The sequence below is a fragment of the Dama dama genome, chromosome 13 (assembly GCF_033118175.1).
Source record: "Dama dama isolate Ldn47 chromosome 13, ASM3311817v1, whole genome shotgun sequence".
NCBI classification, from domain to species: Eukaryota; Metazoa; Chordata; class Mammalia; order Artiodactyla; family Cervidae; genus Dama; species Dama dama.
In genome coordinates this window covers 76,911,813-76,935,439 of record NC_083693.1, presented here as the reverse complement: position 1 = coordinate 76,935,439, position 23,627 = coordinate 76,911,813, and positions in this window count along the sequence as shown.

The window sequence follows — 23,627 nt, the reverse complement described above, 5'->3', positions numbered from 1 at the left end:
AGATTGGACCCCCACAGTTATTAATACCCTCAGGGGTTCCTCAGGTGTAATTAGGATGGGAGCTTGTGTGGGGACCCCTGTGCACCTTCAGTCCTGATTGTCTTGAGAGTCCTACTGCTGAGACCTACTCCTCTGCGTGCAGTCTCTCCTCCAGTGTGGTCCCTTGCAGACCAGACATGGAGCCGGGGTGGCCTAGATGCCTGAGGGCAATCCCGCTTGAGGCGGCCCTCCTTTCCACAGTAATAGCAAGCCCATCCCTTTCACCCGGGCCCCTCTGGGCAATTTTCTCAGGCTGTTTCAGAGCGGTTCTGACAGCCATTGCGAGGGCTTCCACCTGTTCCTTGGTCTTTTTCTGCCTTTCTTTCTTTCCCTCATGTTCCCTACCATAAGAGACTGTCTGAGCCAGCTGCAACAGATTATCTAAAGACTGATTTGGTCCATACATCTGACAAAATGACTCTGATTCCATGTTCCTCTGGCCGTGTTATGGTCCCAGTCTGGTTCTATAGTTGGCACCACCTGATTCCCAGTGGGGAGGGCATTTATCTCGTCCTCCCTCTTCCCTACTGATTCATTACCAAGCCATTTGTCTCCATAAGTAACTGCTTTTCCCAAAACTCGATTTTTTCAGTTGGGAGTCAGCGTTTGTCCCAAGATATACATCACATCCTTCCATGTAAGGTCATAAAGCAGAGTAACACCTTTAAAAGCTCTAATATATTTTTCTGCCTAAAATATTTAGACTATTTCTAAGTAGTCTCCCAGATCCTCCTTGATTCTTTGTATTTCTTGATAAGAAAAGGTCTTATTAACTCTCATAGACTGATTATGTCTCCCAGTGGGTGCTTCATGAAGAGGCAACAGCTTCTGTGGCTGTTCCTCAGTCTCTCTGGCTTCTCTGTGAATATGATCGTAGGTATAGATTGGAGAAACCTGCTTTTCTTTATCTCTTTGTCTCCTGTCCTCCATCTCATCTCTTACTTCGACGATCTGAGTTTCTATTGAAACAAGAGTAGTCTTAGGTCGTGTTGTTTGGACCTCTACTTGGGCAGTTTGAATCTCAGTTTGCATTTCTACTGAGACGAAGGCAACCCTCCTTGGGGGGGGGGGGGGGGCGGGGTGGGGTTGCTCTGACTTTCAGGTTGCTCAATTGGGAGCCCCGGGTATGGGGGCAAAGTAGGAGGACAGCAGGGAATTGAAGGCTTCACAACTAAATCTATAGCCTTAAGACAGAAGTATGGCATATTTAGCAGAGAGAAAAAGGGCAACACGTATGCTACTTCTACCCATTTCCCTTGTTTCCTACAGAACTGGTCTAATTGTAAAACAGTATTGTACTTAAGAGACCCTCCAACTGACCACCGTTTGCTATCCTCCAATGGATACTGTGGCCATTCATTATCACATAGAAAGACCAAGTGTGTCTTCTTTAAGCTCTGGGAATCAAATCTATCCCAGTTTTTCAGGATACAGTTCAAAGGAGTGAGGCTAGAATTGTTAGTTCCCATGTGTAAGAGAGAAAACAAGCTACCAGCGCCATCTTTCTACTGGAGGCGTCCCTCCCTGCTCCTGATGGGCGTGTAGACAGACTTTACACCAAAGCTTTCCTTCCCTGGTCAGACTTAGTCTGTCCCTTACCGAGGCAGATGCTGTACTCGTCCCTCCCGGTTCTACCGAGACGGGGTGGAGATGCTCCAGGGGCACACCTGATGGCATCCCAGACTGATGTCCAGCTCCTCACCATTAAAACCTTGCTTGCCTCTGATGCCACCCAGGGTGCAATCAGAGTAAACTTCCGGAATGCCTCCCAAGCTAAGACTGCTGGGGGAGACATTTGTCACCTGTGTCCCCGAGATAATTCCTGACCACAATAAGACTGGTACGAACATAAAGCTGAGAAGTTCCTTCCAAGCATCGCCACACCAGTATAAGCGATAGAAAAAGAGGAGGTGAAGGGCTGGCCAGTGAGGAAAAATTGATAGAGCCAGTATTTCCAGTTCATTCCCACAGATTCCACAGACAGACTATCTAAGGGGTTTGGACAAAAGCCACTGTAAAGTCTCCTCTGGTCCACTAAGAGCTAGCATTACCAAAGGAAGAAGACCATTGCACTTCCAATCTTAGTAACCTTTAACCTCAGAGATGCTCCTGGAGGTAGACCTCCATCTAGCTTCTGAATTTTCAACTCCCAGCGAGACTAGGCACTTCCTGATTACCAATCCAAGTTTGGGGCCTAAGTAACAGTACACAGTAACAGCATAGATCACAAGTCCCTTGAAAGTCTATGATCCGACAGATTAGGTTAGTAGTTCTAATTCCCAAAAGTTATGACATGGTCAAAGAGACCAGAAAGTTTGACCGAGAAAAGAGAGTTCGGTCCACACACTTTGTCCATTTCGGCTCAGTGCCTGAAGGGGACATTGGGTGTCACTTGCATTGGCAGGTTGGTATAAACCCCCGACAGGTTTCTGCCTTAAGCCCTATGAGGTCACCACGGAACCGCAGAGCAGGGCTCCTCACTTACTTCTGAAAAGGCGTGTCATTCATTCACACAAGCACACCATAGAGCTAGTATTGTACAGCAGAAAACGTGTTCGCTAGGAAAACAAAGAACTAGAGCTCCAAGCATCCTTACTTTGTCCTGAAGAATCCTGGACGAGCCCCCAAGATGAAAGGTTGTTGCTGAACCATGAAAAGATGCCAGGATTCTTGGCCTCTGGAGGAGAAGAATTCAATCCAGGGCCAGAGACAAGGCTTGATCGCTCAGAGCTTTTGTGTAATAAAGTTTTATTAAAGTATTAAAGAGATAGAGAAAGCTCCTGACATACATATCAGAAGGGGGCAGAGAGTACCCCCTTGCTAGTGTTAGCTATGGAGTTATATACCTTTTAATTAGTTATTACAGTGAATCAAAAGAATGTCTCATCTTTGTGAAAATTTTACCAGACCCACTCCCACCATTTACATTTTAGGATAGCAAGATTAGAATTTAACAGTAGAATGATCCTACGTGACCCACTCCCATAACGCATTCTGAGATAAGAGGATTAGTCAGAAGGTTTTCAGGAAGAAGAAACCATCCTCCAGCTAGATATATTGTTGCTGTAAAATCCCTAGTACAGAGTTTAAAGTGAATTGTGTAATTGACTAAGACTAAGGAATGTAAAGGGGAAAAAATGTTTATCCTTTTCTCCTTGAGAATTCCAGACCCCTATCTCCACTTCTTCCTGACCTGCATATAGGTTTCTCAAGAGGCAGGTCAGGTGGTCTGGTATTCCCATTTCTTTCAGAATTTTCCACAGTTTATTATGATCCACACAGTCGAAGGCCTTGGCGTAGTCAATAAAGCAGAAATAGATGTTTTTATGGAACTCTCTTGCTTTTTTGATGATCCAGTGGATATTGGCAATTTGATCTCTGGTTCCTCGGCCTTTTCTAAAACCAACTTGAACATCTGGGAGTTCACAGTTCACATATTGCTAAAGCCTGGCTTTGAGAAATTTGAGCATTACTAGCGTGTGAGATGAGTGCAATTGTGCAGTAGTTTGAGTATTCTTTGGGATTGCCTTCCTTAGGGATTGGAATGAAAACTGACCTTTTCCAGTCCTGTAGCCACTGCTGAGTTTTCCAAATTTGCTTGCATATTGAGTGCAGCACTTTCACACCATCATCTTTCAGGATTTGAAATAGCTCAACTGGAATTCCATCACCTCCACTAGCTTTGTTCATAGTGATGCTTTCTAAGGCCCACTTGACTTCACATTCCAGGATGTCTGGCTCTAGGTGAGTGATCACACCATTATGATTATCTGGGTCATGAAGATCTTTTTTGTACAGTTCTTCTGTGTATTCTTGCCACCTCTTCTTGATATCTTCTGCTTCTGTTAGGTCCATACCATTTCTATCCTTTATCGAACCCATCTTTGCGTGAAATGTTCCCTTGATATCTCTAATTTTCTTGAAGAGATCTCTAGTCTTTCCCATTCTGTTGTTTTCCTCTATTTCTTTGCACTGATCGCTGAGGAAGGCTTTCTTATCGCTCCTGACTATTCTTTGGAACTCTGCATTCAAATGGGAATATCTTTCCTTTTCTCCTTTGCTTTTAGCTTCTCTTCTTTTCACAGCTGTTTGAAAGGCCTTCTCAGACAACCATTTGGCCTTTTTGCATTTCTTTTCATGGAGATGGTCTTGATCCCTGTCTCCTGTACAATGTCATGAACCTCTGTCCATAGTTCATCAGGCTCTCTGTCTATCAGATCTAGTCCCTTAAATCTACTTCTCACTTCCACTGTATGGTCATAAGCGATTTGATTTAGGTCATACCTGAATGGTCTAGTGGTTTTCCCTACTTTCTTCAGTTTAAGTCTGAATTTGGCAATAAGGAGTTCATGATCTGAGCCACAGTCAGCTCCCCGTCTTGTTTTTGCTGACTGTATAGAGCTTCTCCATCTTTGGCTGCAAAGAATATAATCAATCTGATTTTGGTGTTGACCATCTGGTGATGTCCATGTGTAGAGTCTTCTCTTGTGTTGTTGGAAAAGTGTGTTTGCTATGACCCATGTGTTCTCTTGGCAAAACTCTGTTAGGCTTTGCTCTGCTTCATTCCATACTCCAAGGCCAAATTTGCCTGTTACTCCAGGTGTTTCTTGACTTCCTACCTTTGCATTCCAGTTCCCTGTAATGAAAAGGACATCTTATTTGGGTGTTAGTTCTAAAAGGTCTTATAGGTCTTCATAGAACCATTCAACTTCACCTTTTTTAGCGTTACTGGCTGGGACATAGGCTTGGATTACCATGATATTGAATGGTTTTCCTTGGAAACGAACAGAGATCATTCTGTCATTTTTGAGATTGCATCCAATACTGCATTTTGGACTCTCTTGTTGACCCTGATGGCTACTCCATTTCTTCTAAGGGATTCCTGCCCACAGTAGTAGATATAATGGTCATCTGAGTTAAATTCACCCATTCCAGTCCATTTTAGTTCGCTGATTCCTAGAATGTCAACATTCACTCTTGCCATCTCCTGTTTGACCACTTCCAATTTGCCTTGAGTCATGGACCTAACATTCCAGGTTCCTATGCAATATTGCTCTTTACAGCATCGGACCTTGCTTCTATCACCAGTCGCATCCACAACTGGGCATTGTTTTTGCTTTGGCTCCATCCCTTCATTCTTTCTGGAGTTATTTCTCCTCTGATCTCCAGTAGCATATTGGGCACCTACCGACCTGGGGAGTTCCTCTTTCAGTATCCTATCATTTTCCCTTCTCATACTGTTCATGGGATTGTCAAGGCAAGAATACTGAAATGGTTTGCCATTCTATTCTCCAGTGGACCACATTCAGTCAGACCTCTCCTCCATGACCCAACCGTCTTGGGTAGCCTCAACAGCATGGCTTAGTTTCATTGAGTTAAACACGACTGTGGTCCTGTGATCAGATTGGCTAGTTTTCTGTGATTATGGTTTTAGTGTGTCTGCCCTCTGATGCCCTCTTGCAACACCTACCATCTTACTTGGTTTTCTCTTACCTCGGACGTCGGGTATCTCTTCACGGCTGCTCCAGCATAGAGCAGCCGCTGCTCCTTACCTTGGATGAGGGGTATCTCTTCACGGCCGCCCCTCCTGACCTTGAATGTGGAGTAGCTCCTCTCAGCCCTTCTGCGCCCACGCAGCCACAGCTCCTTGGAGGTGAGGTAGCTTCTCTCGGCCACCGCCCCTGACCTCGGGCTTGTGGTAGCTCTTATTGGCCGCGGCTCCTGACCTTCAACGTGGGGTAGTTCCTCTCTGCTGTCACCCCTGACCTCGGACGTGGGGAAGCTCCTCTTGGCCACCGCTCCTGCACTGTCACAGCCTGGCGCTCTCGGTCGCTACCCCTGACCTTGGGCAAGGGGTAGCTCCTCACAGCCACGCTTCTGCGCGCGGACCTGCCTCTTGAGAAACCTGTATGCAGGTCAGGAAGCAACAGTTAGAACCAGACATGGAACAACAGACTGATTCCAAATAGGAAAAGTTGAACATCAAGGCTGTATATTGTCACCCTGCTTATTTAACTTATATGCAGAGTACATCATGAGAAACGCCGGGCTGGAAGAAGCACAAGCTGGAATCAAGATTGCTGGGAAAAATATCAGTAACTTCAGATATGCAGATGACACCACCCTTATGGCAGAAAGTGAAGAGGAACTAAAAAGCCTCTTGATGAAAGTGAAAGAGGAGAGTGAAAATGTTGGCTTAAAGCTTAACATTCAGAAAACTAAGATGATGGCATCTGGTCCATCACCTCATAGGAAATAGATGGGGAGACAGTGGAAACAGTGTCAGACTTTATTTTGGGGGGCTCCAAAATCACTGCAGATGGTGATTGCAGCCATGAAATTAAAAGACGCTTACTCCTTGGAAGGAAAGTTATGACCAACCTGTACAGCATATTCAAAGCAGAGACATTACTTTGCCAACAAAGGTCCATCTGGTCAAGGCTACGGTTCTTCCAGTGGTCAGGTATGGATGTGAGAGTTGGACTGTGAAGAAAGCTGAGCACTGAAAAATTCATACTTTTGAACTGTGGTGTTGGAGAAGACTCTTGAGAGTCCCTTGGACTGCAAGGAGATCCAACCAGTCCATCCTAAAGGAGATCAGTCCTGGGAGTTCATTGGAAGGACTGATGCTGAAGCTGAAACTCCAATACTTTGGCCACCTCATTCGAAGAGTTGACTCATTGGAAATGACCCTGATGCTGGGAAGGATTGAGGGCAGGAGGAGAAAGGGACGACAGAGGATGAGATGGCTGCATGGCATCACCAACTCGATGGGCATGAGTTTGAGTAAACTCTGGGAGTTAGTGATGGACAGGGAGGCCTAGTGTTCTGTGATTCATGGGGTCGCAAAGAGTCAGACAAGACTGAACGACTGAACTGGACTGAACTGATCTCCACTTCAAGAGTCCCAGGCCCCTTTCTCCTCCTTGGGGACCCTGGACTTCTTATCAATCTGCCTAGAAACTGACTCTCTCACAGGGAAGACACCAGGAATACTGAATTAGGGTCACCATGATCTCCTCACTTTAACTTAATTTTTGTCACCACCGAGACTCCATCTCTAAATGCAGCCATGTTCTGAGCAGCAGGGGTGAGCTTCAGCACATGAGCTTTGGGGAAACACATTCCATCCCATGACACATCCAAAGTGAGGTTTCATTTCTTTCACCCCCTCCAGGAAGGGAGGTTCCAGGACAACCTTCCTCCCATAATCAAGTGCAGACAGAGTTTCTCCAAATCTGGTGCAAGAAAACTGATGTGCAGAGCATATTCCAATGCAGATGTCTGGATCCTGAGAGCTAATTCTTAGGTAGGTTGATAAGGAGACCAGGGCCTTCAGAGAAGAAGGAAGCGACAACCTTTATTCAATATTCATTCGTCTCAGTCACATAAAATGTTTTTTCTTAAGCTCTTAGTTGTTATGGCAACAATCTACTTCTTCTAAGACTGCTGCTGCTGCTGCTGCTGCTAAGTTGCTTCAGTCATGTCTGACTCAGTGCGACCCCATAGATGGCAGACCACCAGGCTCCCCCGTCCCTGGGACTCTCCAGGCAAGAACACTGGAGTGGGTTGCCATTTCCTTCTCCAACACATGAAAGTGAAAAGTGAAAGTGAAGTCACTTAGTCGTGTCTGACTCTTAGCAACCCCATGTGACTGCAGCACACCAGGCTCATCTGTCCATGGGATTTTCCAGGCAAGAGTACTGGTCTTTGAAGGCTAACTTTCTTTAAGCCCAGAACTAATGATTACACAGCAAAACAGCTCATCTTGCTCAAGGTTATGTTTTTCCTTAGACTCTGAATAGTATGAAGAGGCAAAAAGATAGGACACTGAAAGATGAACTCCGCAGGTTGGTAGATGCCCAATATGCTGCTGGAGCTCAGTGGAGAAATAACTGCAAAAACAATGAAGAGAGGGAACCAAAGCGCAAACAACACCTAGCTGTGGATGTGACTGGTGATAGAAATAAAGTTCGATGTTCTCAAGAGCAATATTGCCCAGGAACCTGGAATGCTAGGTCCGTGAATCAAGGCAAATTGGAAGTGGTCAAACAGGAGATGGCAAGAGTGAACATCAACATTTTAGGAATCAGCAAACTAAAATGGACTGGAATGGGTGAATTTAATCCAGATGATCATTACATCTACTACTGTGGGCAAGAATCCCTTAGAAGAAATGCAGTAGCCATCATAGTCAACAAAATAGCCCAAAATACAGCACTTGGGTGAAATCTCAAAAATGACATAATAATCTCTGTTCCTTTCCAAGGCAAACCATTTGATATCAGAGTAATTCAAGTCTATGCCCTGACCAGTAATGCTGAAGAAGCTGAGGTTGAATGGTTCTATGGAGACCAACACGACCTTCTAGAATTAACACCCAATTAATGATATGCTTTTCATCATAGGAGACTGGAATGCCAAAGTAGGGAGTCAAGAGACACCTGGAAAAACAGGCAAATTTGGCCTTGGAGTACAAAATGAAGCAGGGCAGAGGCTAACAGAGCTTTGCCAAGAGAACGCACTGGTCATAGCAAACACACTCTTCCAACAACACAAGAGAAGACTCTGCACATGGACATTGTCAGATGGTCAATACCGAAATCAGACTGATTATATTCTTTGCAGCCAAAGATGGAGAATCTCTATACAGTCAGCAAAAACAAGACCAGGAGCTGACTGTGGCTCAGATCATGTATTCCTTATTGCTAAATTCAGACTTAAATTGAAGGAAGTAGGGAAAACCACTAGACCATTCAGGTATGACCTAAATCAAATCAAATCTCTTAGGATTATTCAGTGGAAGTGACAAACAGATTCAAGGGATCAGATCTGATAGACAGAGTGCCTGAAACTATAGACAGAGATTCAAGACATTGTACAGGAGGCAATGATCAAGACCATTCCCAAGAAAAAGAAGTGAAACAAGGCAAAATGGTTGTCTGAAGAGGCCTTACAAATAGCTGAGAAAAGAAGAGCCACTAAAGGCAAAGGAAAAAAAATGTAAAGATATACCCATTTGAATGCAGAGTTCCAAAGAATAGACAGGAGAAATAAGAAAGCCTTCCTTGGTGATCAATGCAAATAAATAGAGGAAAACAAAAGAATGGGTAAGACTAGATATCTCTTCAAGAAAATAAGAGATACCAAGGGAATATTTGATGCAAAGGTGGGCACAATAAAGGACAGAAATGGTATAGACCTAAGAGAAGCTGAAGATTTTAAGAAGAGGTAGCAACAATACACAGATGATCTATACAAAAAAGATCTTTATGACCCAGATAACAACCCAGATTATCACTCACTTAGAGCCAGACATCCTGGACTGCGAAGTCAGGTCAGCCTTAGGAAGCATCACTATGAACAAAGCTAGTGTAGGTGAAGGAATTCCAGTTCAGCTATTTCAAAGCCTAAAATATGATGCTGTGGAAGTGCTGCACTCAATGGGCCTGCAAATCTGGAGAAATCAGCAGGGGCCACAGGACTGAAAAAGGTCAGTTTTCATTCCAATCCCAAAGAAAGATGATGCAAAAGAATGGACAAACTTCTGCACAATTACACTCATCTCACATCCTAGCAAAGTAATGCTCAAAATTCTCCCAACCAGGCTTCAACAGTACATGAACCATGAACTTACAGATGGTCAAGCTGAATTTAGAAAAGGTAGAGGAACCAGAAATCAAATTGCCAACATTCATTGGATCATTGAAAAAGAAAGAGAGTTCCAGCAAAACATCTACTTCTGCTTCATTGACTACATTAAAAAGACTCTTACTGTGCAGATCACAAGGCACTCTGGAAATTCTCCAACAGATGGGAATACCAGACCACCTGAGCTGCCTCCTGAGAAATGTGTATGCAGGTCAGAAGCAACAGTTAGAACTGGACGTGGAAAAGCAGACAGATTCCACATTGGAAAAGGAGGTTATTAACACCCTGCTTATTTACCTTATATGCAGAGTACATCATGGGAAATGCTGGGCTGGATGAAGCACAAACTGGAATCAATATTGCCAGGAGAAATATCCATAACTGAGATGTGCAGATGACACCACCCTTATGACAGAAAGTGAAGATCTAAAGAGCCTCTTGATGAAAGTGAAAGTGAAAGAGGAGAGGGAAAATGTTGACTTAAAACTCAACATTCAGAAAACTACGATCATGGCATCCAGTCCCATCACTTCATGGCAAATAGATGGGGAAACAATGGAAACAGTGAGAGACTTTATTTTGGGGGTCTCCAAAATCGCTGCAATTGGGACTGCAGCTGTGAAATTTAAAGGCACTTGCTCCTTGGAAGGAAAGTTATAACCAACCTAGACAGCATACAAAAAGCAGAGACATGACTTAGCCAACAAATTTCCATCTAGTCAAAGCTATGGTTTTTCCAGTAGTCATGTATGGATGTGAGAGCTGGCATATAAAGAAAGCTGAGCACTATAGAATTGATGATTCTGGACTGTGTTATTGGAGAAAATTCTTGAGAGTCCCTTGGACTGCAGGAAGAATCAACCAGTCCATCCTAAAAGAAATCAGTCCTGACTATTCATCAGAAGGATTGATGTTGAAGCTGAAATTCCATAACTTTGTCCACCTGATATAAAGAACTGATTCCTTTGAAAAGACCCTGATGTTGGGAAATATTGAAAGCAGGAAGACAATGGGATGACAGAGGAAGAGATGGTTGGATGGCATTACTGACTCAATGTGCATGAGTTTAAGTAAGCTTTGGGAGTTGGTGATGCACAGGGAAGACTGGTGTGTTTCAGTCCATGGGGTCGCAAAGAGTCAGACATGACTGAGTGACTGAAGTGAACTGAATTCTATAGCAATGATTAAATAACAGCAGTGTGTCTTGCTCAAGGACATGTTTCTCCTTCTTTACAAGAACCTTCTTACTGATCCTGTTACCTTAAGATGCATGTTAAACAATTGAAAATTACATAAGGCCTTGATAAGTCTAGAGACTGGGGCCCTCTCTGCCCCCTTCTGATGTCTATGTCAGAAGCTTTCCCTACCCCTCTCCACTTGAGTAAAACTTTTGTCACATGAAGCTCTGAGTGACTGAAGCTGTGTCTTTGGTCCTGAAATGAGCTTCTCTCCTTCACAGATCATGAATCTAACACCATTCACCATAAGCTATCAGTACCCCACCCCCCAGAGATGCAGTCTCAGGGCAGCTGGGGGGGCCTGAGATTCTGCATGTGAACGAGGCTCCCAGGTGATGCCAGTGTGAGGACCACATGGCGAGAGACCCAGGACAGGGACCACAGTGCACACCAGCGAGGACACTTCTCACTCCAACGCTTCTGTGCAGCCGAGGGCCCTGGGGGCTCCCACCAGCTGTGGGCGTGCACTCTTGAAGGTCATCCTGATGCTCCAGGGAGATTCGGACAAGGACCTCTCCCTGCCCCGGGGGTTCCAGTTATGAATCCTTGGGAGTCTCCCTGGAGGGTAGGGTAGCAAATATGCAAACTTATGTGGAGAAACTGTCCTGATAAACCTGGGGCCCCCTCCATAGCAGAGTCTCCCTCACTGCCCAGCTGGGTCCTTGAGTGCTGACCTTCCTGTCCTCATCCAGGGTGGGCTCTCCCACTGTCTTCACCTCCTCCTGACTGTCCTCCCACATCAGTCAGGGGCCAGGTTTGGGGTCACAGAAGAGAGTGGGTAGGAGGCATGAGCCTCTGACCAGAGCCCTGCATCTCCCACAGAGGTGTCAGCACCCAGCTGCAGCTGCAGCAACCTTGGGCAGAGGTGAAGAGACCTGAGGAGACCCTAAAGATCTCCTGTAGTATTTCTGGATAGAGCTCTGCCAGCTACTGGGTCAGCTGGGTACCCCAGACCCCCGGGAAAGGCTAGGAGTGGATGAGGGCCATCAATCCAGGTGACTCAGACACTTGCTGCAGCCCATCCTTCCAAGGCCAGGCCAGCATCTCTGCACACAGCCCACCAGCACTGCCTGCCTGCAGTGGAACAGCCTGAAGGCCTCAGACATGGCCATGTATTACTGTGCAAGGGACACAGTGATGCAAAGCATGTCCTGAGAGTGACAGGATCCCTGCCCCAGCACACAGCTGCAGAAGAGACCCCGCCACCCTGCAAAGACACCCAAGGACTATTCAGATCCAGCACCGGAGGAAGTACCCTCTGCTGTGACCTCAGGAGAGAGAACAGGGAGAGAAAACAGTGGAAAGAGCCCATCCCTGAAGCGACAGGGTGGAGATCCACTCCAGGGGCCCTGATGTCTCCTGTGGGAACTTGATTTCTCTGGGAGACTCACACTGTGTCCTCCCCAAAGTCACCTCATAATCTCTGCTCCACAGTTACCACAAATGGGCTGACTGATCCAGCTTTTATGCAACAAACATCTCAATTAGTGCAAAGTCCTCACAGCACTCTGTCCCTGCCAGCCTCCCTCACTCCCTCCCTCCCTTCCTTCCTTCTTTCCTTATTTTCTCTCTTCTTCAACTCATTGGCACATAACTCCCCCTCTGGTTGTCCTGAACATGTATATATATATAGAGAGAGAGAGAGATAGATAGATAGATAGATTGATTCTTCTTTGTCAAGATGTGTACTTGTTTGCAGTGCTATAGTGGATTATTTTTAAATACTGTTCAGCATTCTCTTCCTTTGCTCTTCTATCTGTGTTTTAAAGTCTATCTCTGTGCTTGCAGCTCTAGGGGATTCATCCCATGAGGTCCCCTGGAAACGTGACACCAGGTGCTAATACCGTCCTGCTGTGCCTTGGGCTAGAGTTGGGGCAACTCACGGGATGTGTATACACAGCTGAAAGTGACCAGGCGCACGTGAGACAAGAGGATGCTCAGGCTCGAATCTGGAGTCCAGGTTCATCTCTTCTTCCATACATAGGAACACGTGTGTGAGTTTATCTGATGATCTTGCCATGACGGTGGGATGAAATACCTGGGGTGGACCTCCACAAGGATCAGGAATGTCGTGAGTGTCCTGCAATGCCATGTGGCCAGTGCCCTCATTTGAGGTTGTCATGACAACCAACTGTTCAAACCACACCTGTACTGTTGCACAGGACTCCCCACTCCTTCCCTGAGACAGCTCCCCTCACAGCCATCTGAGCAGCACTTCTGCCATGAACATGGTGCTGTGCTGTTTCCGTGCTGGTGCCCTTCTCCAGATGACGCAGGGCCGCCAGTGTAACAAGAAGCCTGAGTCACTTTTCTGCATCACAGAAATGAATACAACATTGTAAAGCAACTATACTCCAACTATATATATATGTACACACACACATATATGTACATATATTCTCAGGTTGTGTCTAGTCTTTTTACTCACTCAGCAGTGCCTTTGTAATAAAAAAGTATATAATTTGGATGATGTTGAATATAGCACATTATTTCATGGATCCTATATTTGATGTTTTGTCTAGGAATTATCGCTATATGCAAGGTCAAACTTGAAGTTCTCCCTTGTCCACAGTGAAGGCCACACTGCAGCTGAAATGTACACTTAGCATCCATGACAGTGAATAGATGTTTGTTCCGCTGAATTCTTACTGTGTATGTTCAAGTACAGTCATGGAGACCATTGAAAGAAGGGGTATCTACATAAGATTTTTAGAATTATTCTTTAAGTGAGACTTGCCACTTCATCTTACGTTATTGTTGTTGTTCATCCTCAAAGTCATGTCATACTTCCTGGTACACCATGGACTTTTTTATTCAAGCGTCAATTAACATCCGTATGGACTAAGTGTTTATTTATGTGGACCATCCCCTTGCGAGTGATGAGGACCACAGCATAGGAGAGATTATAGGAAGAGAAAGCAAGAAGGACGAGAGGACCGTGACCTCAGTCTGTCCCTACTTATAAGGACTGAGCTTGCCCACATGCAAATACTCATACCTTCTCTAGAGGAAAATCCACCCCTGGTCTGAGGGAGCCCACAGCTCTCTCCTCACACAGGCTGAGGTCGCAGGGAAGGCAGGGATGTGCGCTAGAAGAAGATGAGGCTGGAAGGTCTTCTCCTCTGCCTGCTGACAGCCCTACAAGGGGAGAGTCTCAGGTGTCAGACAGGGGTCTGTGGGGATGGCTGTGGCTGCAGGTGACTGACAGGGGCTGACTCTCCGTGTCCCCAGGGGTCCTGGCCCAGGTGCAGCTGCAGGAGGCGGGCCCAGAACTGCTGAAGCCTCGCAGACCCTCTCCCTCACGTGTGCTCTCTCTGGTTACTCCATCACCAGTGCTCACTCCTCCTGGGGCTGGATCCGCCAACGCTCAGGGAAGGGGCTGCAGTGGATGGGTTACATTAGCTACAGTGGAAGCACAAGCTACAGCCCAAGTCTCAAGAGCCGCACCTCCATCTCCAGAGACACATCCAAGAGCCAGTCCTCCCTGCAGCTGAGCGCTGTGACCACCGAGGACATGGCCATGTATTGTGCAAGAGACACAGTGACGGGAAGTCTGTGTGAGCCCAGACAAGAAGCTCCTGCAGGGAGACAGGAGGGCTACAGGGGAGCCCAGGTCCCACCAGGGGGCGCACAGTTCTCACAACTGTGTGATTCAGGATTCAGGAGGACATAAACACTCCTTGGAGGATACAGAACCCACAATTTGCCTTTTAGCAACAGGTCAGGTGCAGATGGAGGTTAAGCGGTTCATTTCCTGTCAGGGTTGGGCCTTCCTCTCCAAGTAACAGTTTTCTCTGGGAAACCTCTTTGGACACATGATTCTGAGCTTATACATTCAATCTCTGAATAAGAAGGTGTTCTGAAAATAGGAAGAAAAAGTGTCTCAAGTGTAAAAACTAGAGGCCCACTTACAGTTAGTCATACACATTTTCCCCTGCTTACATCTAGTCTAAACTGAACAGTTTGAAAAAGTTAACATTGGCCTTACCAAGATTTGAACATATTCTTCCATTCTCATTGTGAAATCTCAGCCCTGCTCTACTGGTAGACCAGCCGTCCCTCCCAGGATAGCGGCCCTTGGCTTGCCTGGTTGCCTCCTGCATGAGAAGCATAAATGAGCCAGGCAGCGCCACTGGATCCTCAGTGATTCCAGTTAGAGGGCGTGTAGATAGAGGTGTTGCTATATGTGCTCCTTGCTTCCAGGTCCAATAGGATCCCTACAGGCTTAGATCATACCCGCATCCTGTTCTACTGTGCAGTTTCCTTTATGTCCAATAACCATCACCAGAGCTATTACCAACAGACACACAGATAGGTGGGTGAGGAAAGATTATAGTCAGGTGGATGATAACATGAATTTTCAGAAACTGCTGAAAACAGATCTATACACTTTCTTCACCAGGGCTTCTTAAAATGCAGGGAAATAGCAAGTGTTCTCCTTCTAGGAAGAGTCCTGCAGCCTCATTGGGCATGTCCACCTCTGCCCAGGGTCCCCTTTGATGCGGCCGGGTCCAGCGTAAGAAGCCCACGCCTTGACAGGAGAGTTCACCGTCCCTGATGTGTGCTCTGCAGCACCTCAGCGACAAGTTCAGGCTCGTTTAGCTTCACATCTGTAACACGCAAGTAGACCAACCTGCTTCACACGCTTGCTGTGTATGTGTAGAAACAGACTAGTAAAGCAGGCAAGCAGCTGTGGGATCTAAACACCAGCCCAAGATTCTCTGTAGTGGAGCTAAGCCTCTGTGCACGCCCCTGAGCAGAGAAGAGAGAGAACATCTTAGAACTGTCCTGGATGAGCTTCCCTGCCCTCGATGTTTTGTTGCAAATGGCCAGTGGTCGTTCTGACCCAACACTTCTCATCAGTGTAGCCAACAGTGAACCAAAGAGGGAAAGCAAGGTCATGGAGCTCACACCTATGACACACAATCAATCTCACACCCAAATCCAGAGAGTCTCTTGTCTTCAGCAGGGCTGTCACCTGATTTCTCTCTCCACTTCAACACAGGATGGGGAGATCTAAATCCTTAGAGCAGTTGTGTGCCTGGAACCTGCAATGATGACTGAGTTGAGGATGATGATTTTGTGTGAAGCTCTCTATATAACCTTCAGAAATCCATGTCTCGCATTGTTATTGTTGTTCAGTCACTAAGTCATGTTGGACTCTTTGCAACCCCATGAACTGGAGCATACCGGTCTCCTTTGCCCTCCACTGTCCTCCAGAATTTGCTCAAATTCAACTCCATTGAGTCAGTGGTGCTGTCTAACCATCTCACTTCTGCTGCCCACTTCTTTTGCTTTCAACCTTTCCCAGCATCAGGGTGTTTTCCAGTGAGTCAGTTCTTCATATCAGGTGGCCAAAATGTTGGAGCTTCAGCTTCAGCATCAGTCCTTTCAATGAATATTTATGCTTGATTTCCTTTAAAATTAGAGGTGGACTTCCCTGGTAGCTCAGATGGTAAAGCGTCTGCCTAAAAGGCAGGAGACCCGGGTTTGATCCCTGGGTCAGGAAGATCCCCTGCAGAAGGAAATGGCAACCCTCTCCAGTATTCTTGCCTGGAAAATCCCATGGACTGAAGATCCTGGTAGGCTACAGTCCATGGGGTCGCAAAGAGTCAGACACGACTTAATGACTTCACTTCACTTCCTTTAAAATTGGCTGGATTGACCTCCTTTCGGTCCAAGGGATTCTCATGAGTCTTCTCCAGTATCACAAATCTAAAGATCAACCTTCTTTTTGATCCAGGTCTCACATTTGTATGTGAATCCTGGAAAAATCTTACTGTTGACTATATGGACTTCGGTTTCTGGTAACCACGGCTGGAGACGTGGCTCGGAGCACCTCACTGCTGGCCTCAGATCCGGTCTCTCTCCTGCCGGATCAATTGGCCAGAATTCCTCTCCTGCTGTTGTGTATCTGAGGTGCTCAGGAATGTTTATGAAGGTTCCATCAGAGACTCAGAACAGCGGGCAGAAGCGGGTTGGTCACAGGGTCCTGCTGGAGGAGCTGTATCTGTCTCAGCAGCAGGTCTGTCTCCCCAATGACGCCAGGTCCTGAGGTCCTCGGGCCGGTGGTCAGGAGGGACGGGGAGAAGCAGGATGGAGTCTGAGGATGGATGCACCCCGAGGCCGTCCTGGTGAAGAGATGTCCTGCCAGGGGACACGCACATGGCTGACCTAGCTTCTCTGCAGGGTGCTGTTGTGGCAACCCACTCCAGTGTTCCTGCCTGCACAATCCCATGGACAGAGGAGTCTGGTGGGCTACAGTCCGTAGGGCCTCAAAGGGTCAGACACGACTGAGGTGCCTGAGCATGCTCAACGCCCCCCGTCCCCCAAGTGAGCATTCCCTCAGGGAAGCATCTCCTGAGTCAGCTGACAAGGGTGCTGCCTCATCTTCTTCCGACTTCAGGTGTCTCCTCTCACGCAGGGGTGGGCACTAGAGACCCTCAGGCGTTTGTGCTGTGAGTTGTCAGAGGGCGACTGCACTGGTTTCTGACAAGGGGGCTAGTCTGGCACCTTCTTGTGGGGCCCCTGCAGGGTCCAGGTGCTGCAAGAACAGGGGAACCCAGGAGTGGAACGGTAGGTGGAGTGGGCATCGAGCCCCATGCTTCTGCATGCAGCTATCCTGTGACACAATGTTAGCCCACGGCGGGGTCCAGGAGGCAAAGGGACCCCAAGTCCTCGAGAGCCTCTAGACTCACTGTGAGTGTCAACTGCATCAGTGCAGCTGCAGACTCAGGGAGGTGACGTCCAGGTGTTCTCATAAATTTCTTCCTTGGGTCTCTCTCAAGAGAGTGTATGTTTATTGAAACTATCTCTAGAGACAACTTAAAAGCACATGCTGTGTCTAGAAGAATACTCTGAAGGTAGAACACAGCCATTTCATACCAGACTAGAAACACTGCTAGGATGCCCTGTGAGCCCAGGCAGGGGGTGCCCAGGACCCCACTGCAGGGCTGCTGCCCAGGAGCATGTGGGGAGGGGGCTGGGGAGACTCACAGAGGGAGTCTTCTCTTTTCACAGAAAACAATACCTAGCAGGACAAGGGCTGGTGAAGTTTAATATTGGGTCCTGTTGAGAATACACAAGTCAATGAGGCCATGAGAAGTACATGTGTATATGTCTGTGAGTGAGTGTATGAGTGTGTGAGTGTATGTAAGTGTGTATGTGAGTGTCTGAGTGTGTGGTGTGCATGTTTGTGTGTGAGTGTGTATGTGTGTGCATGTATGTGTATATGTGTGAGTGTGTGTGCATGTGTGAGTGAGTGTGTATGTGTGTGCCTGTGAGTGTGTGTGTGTGTGCATGTGAGTGTGTGTGTGTGCATGTGTGTGTGCATGTGTGCTTCTGTTTGCATATGTGTGTTTGTGTGTGTGAGTGTGCATGCCTGTGTGACAGGTGTGTGTGTGTGTGTGTGTGTGTGAATATCCAGTGGTGGCAGAGTTTGGGGAACACACTGATTAAGACGTGAAGATGTCTCTGTGACGTTAAAGGCTGGTTCACGGTGAGGACTGTGTCCTGTGGGGCTGGTCACTCACCGCAAGAGCTCTGAGTGCACAGAGGTCAGGGACATGGCAGGGACACACGTCCTCAAACAAAGATGAGGACACGGACACACAAATTCCCACTTAGCGTGGTCATGGGTCATAAGACTACTCCTTCGTAATATTGCCCGTGTAGTGACTGTGAAGTTTTCAGCCTCTAGAACATGCAGATGACCTGAGGTGTCCTAGGTTAAATTGGGATATTCTGAGCCCTGAGAACATCACCCACAACAACACCAGCTCTGCACAGCAGTCCTGGGAGCACAGCCCTCACCAGGGACGGGAGCTGGAGAGTCCTCCTCCTGGGGCCTTGGCTCCAGGTCAGGGTCATCCCGGTCTGGGGTGGAGGAAGGGACAGTTTCCAGTCAGGGGGGTTCATGCCCTTCTGTCTCCGGTCCACGGGTGTGCACACCCAGGTGCAGCTGGTGCAGTCGGGGCTGAGCTGAGGAAGCCTGGGGCATCAGTGAAGGTGTCCCACATGGCTTCTGGATACACCTTCAGCGACTATGACATGCACTGGGTGTGACCAGCCCCTCAACACGGGCTTGAGTGGATGGACGGATTGACAGCAAAGATGGTGGACAAAGTATGCACAGAAGCTCCAGGGCAGAGTCACGTTGGCCGCAGACACGTCCACCAGCACCGCCTACATGGAGTTGAGTAATCTGAGGTCTGAGGACACGGCTGTTTATTACTGTCCGAGACACACAGTGTGAACACCCACATCCTGAGGGTGTCAGAAACCCTGAGGGGCAGGGCGGCTGTGCTGGGAGTGGAGAGGAGAGAAATGATGGTTTTCCTGACTTCTCGTCACCAAGAGTCTGGAGTCTGAGAGATTAGATCATGTTCTCATGGGTCACTGGTGTTTTTGAGCAAGATCTCAAGATAACAAATATATGAAAGAAAGATGCGAGATAAAGATTTGCCTCCAAAGGTTTATGGATTTTTATTACTTTTTTATCGGGGGTATTGAGAGCCTCACTGTTCTTAGGAATGTTAGGTAAGGCATTATCTGGGATATTTGGTTAATATCAAGTTTGGGATTCTTGTTCTGTAGTGTCCTGGAAAGTCCTCTGGCTCATTCCTTCTCTTTAAAAGTGGTATCGTCCTTGGGGAACCCAAGGATGAATTGCTATTTCCCAGTCTCTGCCAAGCAGCCCACACGTGGCATCCAGTCAGATGCGACGAGCAAGGCTGCAGACTCAGGGCCGACATGTACACAGGTCCCGCTCAGTCTGTGGCAGCACATTGCTCCTTCCGGACCACGGCCTGCAGCGCCCTGTCCCCAGGGGCTGTGCTTGTGGTCCCCTCATAAGAGGGCGCCATGTGGGAGACACTGGGTAATGTGAGACTGACGTCCTGGCCTGTATTTCTCTGCTGACCATTGTGTCAGGTTCCCACACACATGCGGCTCAAATAAACACACACGTATTCCATTCCAGTCCACAGTCCAGAGTATGATAACGGTTTCACTGGATTGGAATCCAGGTGTGGCAGGACCGCAGTCCCAAGGCTCTCAGGGTCTGAATGCTTCTGTGCTCCCAGAATTCATGTTTGGAATTCCTAGGATAATGATGTTAGAATCGGGGTCCTAGGCGGGTGCTTAGGTCATGAGAGTGGAGTCCCTCATGAATGGGGTTGGAGTCTTTCTAAGAAGCCCCAGAGAACATGCCTGTCCCTGTCCACCAGGTGGGGACCCAGGAGGAAGGTGCCTGGTGTGAACCAGGAAGGGAGCCCTCACCAGAAGGCAGCCTCACTGGTGTCCTGACCTGGGGCTTCCAGCCTCCAGGAGTGTGGGAAATAAAGGCTTGTTTACAGACCACCCCACCTGAGCTCCTGTCATGCCCCCTGAATGGATAAAGTCAGGGACAATCTGCTTCATTGCTGTATCCTGTCTAGAGCTTCACTGCCTGCATCCCTGGCTCTCAGCCACTTCCTTCATCTGCATAGTCCAGCAAAGCACCCTCCATCAGTGGTCACCTCTCCCAGGGTCTGACGTCCTTGGCCTCCCTCTGAGGAACACAGTTGTGGTTTCAACTGGAGTCACATGATAATCCAGGAAAATCCAAAATTTCTAGACCTCTAAATTAGTCACATTTTCCAAAGCCCCATATGCCACATGAGATGACATTCATAGACTCAATGAATGATTCAGACAAACACAGTCCACCTTCAGCCCTGCAAATACATCCATCCCACAGGCCCATTACACTTAGCAAATCCCAGAAAGCCTCCAAAATGTCAACCTAAGAATTGACACTAAATTATAATGTCAATTATAATAAAGATTACAGAGCAATGGTGGTCTAAATACCATCAACCGGAAGTCCCAAATCTAGTCCTCTAACTCAGCTGTGCATGAGGATTTGTGTTCTAAAATACAACACTAAGACAGGCATATCTCAGCTACAAGGAGTTTCACTCCATAAAAAGGATGAATGTAAGTCAGAAGGGACCCCTGGTCCCAGTGTGCACGTGAGCTCAGTCCCTGCCGTTGTGTCTGACTCTTTGTGGCCCTATGGACTAGGCTGCCAGGCTGCTCTGTCCATGGGACTCTCCAGGCCAAGAATACTGGAGTGGGTTGGTATTTCCTCCTCCAGGGGATCTTCCCGACCCAGGGACTGAACCCAAGTCTCCTGCATTTCCTTCACGTCAAGCAGATTCTTCACTGCTGAACCACCAGGGAGGCCCCACTGACCCCGACAGTGTTTAAGTCCATCCATGCAAACCCTACCAAGTCCAAGGTCTGGGAATAATCTTCTTTGGCTCCTGTCCCAGCCTCTGGGCCTATTGATCTGGCCCCTTACTTTCCATTCCCTTTTTTGGAAGGTGGTGTATGTTTGAAGCTGAGCACTTTCACCAGCCTGTTTCCTGCTGCTGGAATCTTGAACCATTGCCATGACCCTCGAGTAAAAAATGATTGAGGATGGTGCATGATCCTTTCTGTTCAGTGTTGAATTTGATTTGTTAATAGTTACTGAGAAGTTTTGCATTAAATTCATCAAAGGTATGTTTTATAAAAGTCCCTAGAGAAGCTTTCTGTTCCTAGACTGTTGCTCCTTGGAAGATTTTTAAATTATTATTATAAAATTCAATTTAGACACAAATGATCAGTCTGTTCATGTTGTCTCCTTCATCTTGATTCAGTCCTGCAGGATTTATAGTTTAGGAATTTGTCCATTTCTTCTAGATTTCCAATTTGTTGGCATACAGCTGTTTGTAATAATAGCATATGATTTTTTGTATCTCTGTGGTATTAGCTTTATTTCTTTTCTATTTTTTATTTTTATTCCAGTAAATTTGTTTTCCTCCTCTGAAGACTGGCTAAAGATTTATGGTTTTGTTTGTCTTAGCAAAAATGACAACGACAACAACAAGAAGCCATCTGTTGATTTCACTGATCGTTTTCACTGTTTTGTCTGTGTGTATGTGTGTGTTCATCTCAGTATTATTAATTTCTGCACTTTTTTGTAATTTCCTTCCTTCCACTGCCTCTGGGCTCTTTTGCTGTTTGTTTTCTAGTTTCTGTAGGTAGTAAGTTTGACTGTTTAATTCCAGATTCTTGAAGAAGGCCGGTATCACTGTCAGCTTGCATTTCAGAAATGCTTGGCAGGCACAGAGTTTAGAGATAAGTGTGTGTTACTCGATCAGCTGTGTCTGACATTTTGTGACCCCATTGACTGTAGCCTGCCAGTCTTCTTTGTCCTTTCTAGGCAAGAATTCTGGTGTGGGTTGCCATTTCCTACTCCAGGGAATCGTTCACACCTGGGGATTGAACCCAGGTCTCCTACATTGCAAATAGATTCTTTACCACAAGAGGCAAATTTCTCATTATCTACAGAACACTGTAGATAGAAAACCCTGAAGACTCCGCACAAAACTACTAGACCACACTCATCCAGAGAGGACTGAACTCAACTGGTCAGAGTGGGTACCAGTGTCTGATTGCTCACGGCTTAGGAGTTGCTGGGGATTCTCTGGATCCCACTTCTGATGCCATAAACTAAACCCCATAATAGACCAAGGCAGTGGATTTGGGGATGAGGTCTGCAGTCCCCAGTACCTTGAGATGAGAAGCATATTTGGCTTTTACAGGTGGTCCAATGGGATCACAAGATCAGAGAAAGTGCAGGAAAGCAGAAAGCCTGTTAGGTGATGCACACAAGACCCCACTGGCTTTGATGATGGACGAAGGTGTTGAGCCGAGGGATGAGGACACATCTAGAAGCTCAGTGACCTGGATGCCAGAGGCCCACAGATCCAGGGTCACCCTCAGGGGTCCTGACACCATCTGGGACATTTGATCCCACAAACTGAGGCAGAGTGAGGAGGGACCTCTCCCCAGAGCACATTCAGGTGTCGGGAAACAGGATCTGGTACAGAAGGCATGCTGGTGAAGAAGTGTCATGGCCAAAGCCAGACCAGAAAGGGCTTTTCATAGACAGTAGGTTCTACCTCAGTCAGTGTTCAGGTGAGATCCCTGTGCCGAGGAAGAGCTGACCTGCGCCAGACGCGAAGGGGTGACGTCTCAGAGCAGGAGAGGGCCAGGGTCACATGGACAGGGTGTCAGTCAGAGATGGGGACTCACACCGGTCTCTTCTGGCTCCAGGAGAGATAACACCTCTGATGGCAGCACTCACCACCCCCGGAAAACCCACCTAAAGTCCAGACACGCGGTGACGGCCGTCATCCGCAGTCTACATGCTCACAGCCGGAATGCAGGTGCGAGGCCACAGCCTCAGGGCCACAGGGAGACGGGGGAGCTGAGCTCTGCTCTCCAGCACTGCTGACTCAGAGGACCTCAGGCTCAGTCCAGGACACCGAGACCCTGGGCTCGGGAAAGCTGCTCTCAGTGGGGTTTTCAAGGGAACCTGCTTCCTGAGGAGGGGCTTTCCTCTGACCATGCCGCCCTCACACTCTGCATGCCGTTCACTGTGAAGGTTTACCTCCAAGAACCATGCATGGCCTCTCACCACTGTGGTGGGGACTAAGTTCCCTGAGCTCCCATCTCACGGCAGGGACACAGAGAGGAAGAAATAAGCACTTGGAGGAGCAGGGAGTCTGTGCAGAGTGAGCAGGGCACCTGCCCAGCATGTTGGAGCACTGAGGAGCTCCCAGGCGCTGTCTGTCCTTAGTAATCGGTACCCTTGTGGTCCTTAGT